The sequence below is a fragment of the Henckelia pumila genome, chromosome 1, assembly GCF_033568475.1.
Source record: "Henckelia pumila isolate YLH828 chromosome 1, ASM3356847v2, whole genome shotgun sequence".
Taxonomy (NCBI): Eukaryota; Viridiplantae; Streptophyta; class Magnoliopsida; order Lamiales; family Gesneriaceae; genus Henckelia; species Henckelia pumila.
Window position 1 is genome coordinate 18673159 of NC_133120.1, and position 7097 is coordinate 18680255.

General features: G+C 36.1%; 1 pseudogene; it reads left to right on the top strand.

Moving 5' to 3' along the window:
- Positions 1–679: 679 nt before the first annotated feature.
- On the top strand, positions 680–4047 carry LOC140860115 (NADPH--cytochrome P450 reductase-like; annotated as a pseudogene).
- Positions 4048–7097: the final 3050 nt, after the last annotated feature.

The window sequence follows — 7097 nt, forward strand, 5'->3', positions numbered from 1 at the left end:
TTTTTTTCCCATGTATAACAACACTTTTTAAAAAGTGTTGTAGAAAAAATATTATTTTTATTTAAAATAAAACATAAAATAAATAATATTTCCTTAGCCAAGTGTTGTAGAAAAAATATTATTTTTATTTAAAATAAAACATAAAATAAATAATATTTCCTTAGCCAATTAGATCCCCAAATCTCAGACCCCTTCTCTCGATCGCGATTTCTAAATCTCAGACCCCTTCTCTCGATCGCGATTTCTTCTTCCGACATATCCCTTAGCTCCTTTTTCTCTCTTTCAATTCAAAATCCCACCTCGATTTATGGCTTCGATTTTTGCTCGATTCTTCAAACGATTTTTGAAGTGACTCCGACGATGAATTGGTTGACACCTCGCAATGTTCTCGCTCGAGCCGTCGGGAAGCCCACCTCGCATCTTCACTACAGGTGAAGACCGATCCCTTAGTTTTGTGGTTCAAAAGCTGTTCCAAGTCTGCGACAAACAACAGATTCATCAGTTGGTTACATCGTTCACTGAGGATCCCGCTATGTTCATATCGGCCTGTCTTGAGCCTCTAGGGTATGTTTAGAACTCGACTACCGTATTTCTCCCTTGAATGTATAACTCTGATTTCTGGATTTTCGATTTTCTTTGCTTTATTGATAAAGTCTAGCTGGGACCCAGTTGAGAAAGCATGGAACCCACGTCGGAGAAGCTCTAGCCGTTTGATTTTATATTGGCGATCTTAAAGGGACGGAAACCCGATAATTCTGATGGGTCGTTGGACTTGGTGCCGCTGCTGATGGAGAACAGGGAGCTCATGATGGTTCTCACCACCTCCGTGGCGGTGCTGATCAGATGTATCGTGGTTCTGTTGTGGCGGCGGGTGGGTGGATCAGGCAAGAAGGCGGTGGAGATGCCGAAGCTGGTTGTGCCCAAGGCGGTGCTCGAGCTGGATGAAGTTGATGATGGAAAGAAGAAAGTGTCCTTTTTTTCGGGACTCAGACTGGCACGGCTGAAGGCTTTGCCAAGGTAGAAACACCGATTACTTTATATCGACTAAAGGCATGAAAAGTATTGAATCGCATTTGGATTCTTTCTCCAAAGACTTTGTATGGGGATACTTTTTCGAACTTAATTAATTGTTAAATAAAAAATTTAATTGAGATTGCATCTGGATTTTCTCTTAATAAAATGAAATCCTTGGAGTTTTTAATGAGTGTCACGTGCCCAAAAATATTGTTTTGATGTAAATGGCCGAACCTTAACATCTGCATTGACAAGAGGCCAAGAATTGTCCAGTTAGTGCTAGAAACAAGATGAAGGGCACGAATTGGTATGGGAATTCTGGCACGCGTGTAGGGTGATTGTGTGTGATTCAATTGTATTGTATATTGACTGATCCGCCTCCTTTCAGAAGATTTTCTTTTTAAAGAAATATAATTGTGGTAAAAATGAATTTTTACTTGCATAAGATTTAAAATTTTGATGTTTTGGTTGGGAATTTTGTTGTCCAGGCACTTGCCGAAGAAGCTAAAGCCAGGTATGAAAAGGCCAAGTTTAGAGTGGTTGATTTGGTAAGGTTTTATTTGAATTTTCCTTTTACTTTTATTGTTGAAGTACTTGTTCTAGGCTTATCTTTTTGGTTATGGTAGGATGATTATGCCGCCGATGATGAAGAATATGAGGAGAAATTCAATAAGGAAACTATAGCATTCTTTTGCCTGGCCACGTATGTTCTTTGAAATATGTTCTTTATCAAAGATGTAGTTTTGTGTTATGGTGAAAATATTTGTGTGTCTGACACAATCCAGATCATGTGGTTTATGATTGCATTGTGACGGTCAAGGATTTGTTACTTGCATATATGGAGACGGTGAGCCTACGGACAATGCAGCAAGATTTTACAAATGGTTTACAGAGGTATAACATCTTGACATCCGATTAATAATTAATCTTCATGGATTTCTCTCTCTGGCTTGAAATTATAGTCTTAGTTTATGATTTTGCGGTGCAGGGAAATGATAGAGGTGACTGGCTTAAAAATCTACAGTATGGTGTATTTGGTCTTGGGAACAGACTATATGAACATTTTAACAAGGTCTATCCACTTTATATACATACATTTAATTATGTTTGGATGCCAGATTACTAAAGTATTCATTTAATTGATGGTATTCTCATTTTGTTTTATTATGTTTGGATGCCAGATTGCTAAAGTGGTGGATGAAATTCTTGCTGAACAAGGTGAGTTATCCCTTGCTGATTTTTTTTTCTTGTCTTATAGTTAGATATAAGCATGCAAGGTGCTTGATCTTCCTTCATAAATTTTCATATGAAATGTGTTACCAGTTTTTTATGTGAGTGTTCCGTGCTCTTTGAAGAGACTATGTTGTTGCATTCTCTGCAATTATATTTCTTTTTTCTATACGTGTTAATAATATCATTAATCTTTAATAGTTTGAAAGACATTCTTATTGTGAGTTATTGAGAAATGTAGGTCACTCCGGCCCGGAGAGTGCTGTATCCTTGAAGATCTAATGTTGCTTGTAAGAAGGAGCTCCATATTGCCTCATCTGATCGTTCGTGCATTCACTTGGAATTTGACATATCTGGCACTGGACTTATGTAAATTTCTGTCCAATATTATGTATCGTATAAATGTTCAGGATATTATTTTTTTTTATCACAGCTACTTGTTAGCTTCCTTTAACTCTAAAGCAGTATGCAAGAGTTTGTACTTATTCTAGTGTACATATCACCCTCAGGTATGAAACAGGCGATCATGTTGGTGTATACTGTGAAAATTCAATTGAAACTGTGATGGAAGCGGAGAGGTTACTAAATCTTCCACCGGATACATGCTTCTCACTTCACACTGATAAAGAGGACGGAACACTGCTCAGTGGAGATTCATTGCTACCTCCCTTCCCGCCTTGCACATTGAGAATGTCACTAGCTCGATATGCAGACCTTTTAAACTCACCTAAGAAGGTATGCTGCATTCCTATGTCTTGCATTTTATGTGCGATTCACATAGGCAGACATTAAGGCACTATCGCGTATATTTTCCAGCCTGCTTTGGTTGCATTAGCCGCTTATGCCTCTGATCCAAGTGATGCCGATCGACTGAGACATCTTTCATCCCCTGCTGGAAAGGTTTGTAATCAATGAAGTCTCATATTTCCTATCCGAATCGAGTACATGACTACATGCCAAATTTTCTTATGAACATTTTTTCTTTGCTTCAGGAGGAATATACACAATGGGTTGTTGCAAATCAGAGAAGCCTACTCGAGGTCATTTCAGAATTCCCGTCAGCCAAGCCTCCACTTGGCGTTTTCTTTGCGGCAGTTGCTCCACGCCTTCAAACCAGATTCTATTCAATCTCGTCCTCTCCGAAGTGAGTTCTTGTTATGCTCCTTTGTATGGTTGTCTTGATAATAACAAGAGTGTAGAGACACTTGCTGAATTAATGTTATCTGCATTTATTGTTGGTAAAGCCTTTATAAATTTTGCATTTTGAGTATTATGTTATACTCCTAGTGATGAAACAAGATGTCGCTGATTCAAGTTTAAAAAAAGAAAAGAAAAGAAAAGATTTGTTGCGATTCAAGCAACCTCTCGTTTACTTGTACTATATTCCATTTTTCACTAGCTTTTGCTTTAGGATATTAATTATCAATTGTTGGTTTTCTTCAGGATTGCGCCATCTAGAATTCATGTCACTTGTGCATTAGTTTACGAGAAAACACCTACAGGACGAATCCACGAGGGTGTTTCCTCAACATGGATGAAGGTATTTGTTATCTATCCAATTGAATCTCATATTAATGTTTTATCTTGATAGTTGAGATTTAAAATGGACCAATGGTATAACAAGCAGTCTTTGTTGTGCTGTCCATAGCATCCCTCGTGCCATTGTTTAAAGGCGTGAGCGCAGATTCGAAATCCCAGGGATTGATGACATCCGACGCAGAGCTCTGGAATGGGAGGCTCGCAATGGTAGGGCTCATAGCTTTGGCTTATACCGAGTATGTCAACGGCGGGACTCTTGTGTGAATTAAACCTGGCCGGCTTTGTAAGGGACTAAAGGGTACTACTAGCTAATATATATGTATGGTGTGTACATTATTATGTAAATTTGACTAATATTGTAGTGGTACGTCTTTCAATCAAATACTTGTTTCTAATGTATGTTTATTATTATTATTTTTTTATATACCATGTCATGTAGTAATGTTTTTTCGGTATTAATTACATGCATGGCTCGAATTTAGCTATCTCTAAAAGTCTAAGTCTAATAACCAAAAATTTTGTATATATGATTAAATCGAACATCACATAACTTTATTTATTGAGAGGATCTCATTAATCAATTTTGTAAGATAAACTTCTTATTTGATTCGATCAATTAAAAAAAATGTTATTTAATTTGTACCGAAAAAATGAATGTGTAAACTTTTAAAAGTTATATAGTGATTATGTTGTCACTTCATGGTTTTATAACATACAAATACCCTATAAATGTCAATATTCTCAAAACATTAAATTGTTTCTCAATGAGAAAAAAATATTCATTCTGAAAAATAAATATATTGAAAACAACGTGCATGTGTACAATTATCATTCTATTTGTAAGTGATAAGAGAAAAAATTCTAAGGCTTTTTAGACACAATTGTTCACATTTGTGCATTTATTTTAGCACATTTGAAACATTTGGTCAATTGCATGCACTTTATTTCCTCTAATGTTATATCGAGGTATCTTTCTTTTTTGGGGTGAATAAAATGATAAATATATGAGTTCCAATTGTGAAATCTTCTATATGTTCTTAACTATTTAACTTAGCAAGTTGTTTTTTCATTGTTTACTTGTAAATTTAACCGTTGATGGCCACAAGGTTGGACTTACAGAGAAGAAAATATTTTTTAAATTGAGATTGAAAATTAATGGGAAGAACAATATTTTATTATTTGGTTGAATGAATGACATAGTACTTTACTATTTCTTTCTATTTTTGTGCCGATTAACTAATTTCTCAATAGAGAGTGTTATTTACACTCCAAAAAGTGTTACTTACTTTTCAAATTATATTTTTATTGTACTAGTTGTCAATATTATCCTTATTTATGACTTTCGAAATATATATAAATCTTGTTTGACCTTCCAAACATATTGATGAAGAATACTTCTTGATTTTGTTGATGATAAGCGGGTCAATTGGATAATATAAAACAAAACCAAGAGCAAAATACATAAACTCAAATCGGTCTGATTTTAAGTCAGTCTAATGATCTTGATGTTTCAAAATTTTTGAATATCTATCTTTTGTAGTACTCGTTAATCAGACAAGATAAGATGAGACCAGATCAAAGCTAAACCAAATCAATCTACGCAACCCAATATCAATCAAAGTTGTTAGACTAAAAGACAAGAAAAGTTATTGGTGATACAGACGTTATCTTCCATACTCGACAATGATTCAAAATGCTCCACAATATTTGGACATGGTACAAGGACATGTGGCATCTTCTAATTGAATGTCGGACATATGAGAGACAATTCTACCGACTACTTTTTTGAACGTTGAAGAAGATCACTTATAAATGATATTCAGGTAATCATAACTCTTTCTCTCACAATACAGAACTTTAACGATCATCAAGCCTTCATAAGAAAACTTAGACAGACAAGAAGCATATCATAGATCAAACTCAGAATTCAATCCTATTGCTTTATCAGATCGATTGATTGGATCATTCTATGATATTTATATCAGCTTGTTGAAGCATATCCCCTATTGAATTCAAGTTGTAACTGATGCGATCATGGATGGCTCGCATGCTGATCAAGTGACTAAGGATCCGTTGGAGATGCCAAGAGGACCAGTTACGAGGGGTCGAGCTAAGAAATTCAAAGATGCGCTTCAGTCATTGATGGTGAATTGTCAAGAAGGCATTGGGGTGTTTGAAGTTCACTTTGAAAGATGTTATAATATTATTGAAGTCCAAAGAGGTCAAGAAAGTGGAGGAAATATCAAATAAAACACAAAAATAAGTGTCACGGACAGTGACGTATGCGCGCCCGCGCCTTCCTGACGTGCGGCCGCGCCAGACGGACAGAAGCCCATGCGCGCCTGCGCCTCCTGACGTGCGCCCGCGCCAGACGAACAGAGAGCCATGCGCGCCCGCGCCAAACTACGCGAGCCCGCGCCTCTGAATTTTACACACAGTTCGGCGTGTTGTGTGTGTGCGATACTTTTTGATATTTTGGCATTATTTTCTATATTTTGAGTTTTTTAATTATACTAGAAAACTTTCTAGATGATATCTTTGATATCTTTAGATTATATTTTGCATTATCTTTTATTTTTGATTGTAAACTATAAATACTTTTGCTTATTTCTTTAATAATAATTCAGATTCAGTTTATACAAAAATTATTGAAATTCTCTCAAAAATTTTATTCAAAGCTTTTCTTTGCTCTTCAAATCAAACTTTTTCAGTTTAATTACTTGGAAGCGTTTGTCGATTGTTTCTCACTGAAGATTGTCAGATACAAGTTATCTGAAGGTTTTCTTTGGTTTCAATTTGTTAGAACCTGATGGGGGGGGGGGGGGTGATTTAGGTTCTATTGACAACTTTAGCAATTTAAAGCGATTATGCAAATACGCAAGCGAAAGACTTAAAGCAATAAAAAATAAATGCGGTAAATAAATGCGTAAAAGAAATAAAGCGATAAATGAGGTAGGATATGTTTATGGAAGTTCGACGATAAATCATCTACGTCTCCCCTTCTTGGTTAAGATCGATTAACCAAGGATCCACTAGCACTTCAACGTCTTGGTCTTGATGGCTCCAAGGATTGCCGTAAAACTTGACACGATCACCGCGCCGATACAACTCGATACTCTTGGCCTTAAGGGCCCCAAGGATAGCCTCAACACAAACACTTGGCTTCACACTCAAGTGCTTACAACAATAACACAACACACTTGGCTTCACACTCAAGTGTTTACAACAATAGCACAACCAACTCACAAACTATTTTTACAAACACTCTCAAATACTTGAATATATCACACACACACTTTGATAGAGAGAAGATT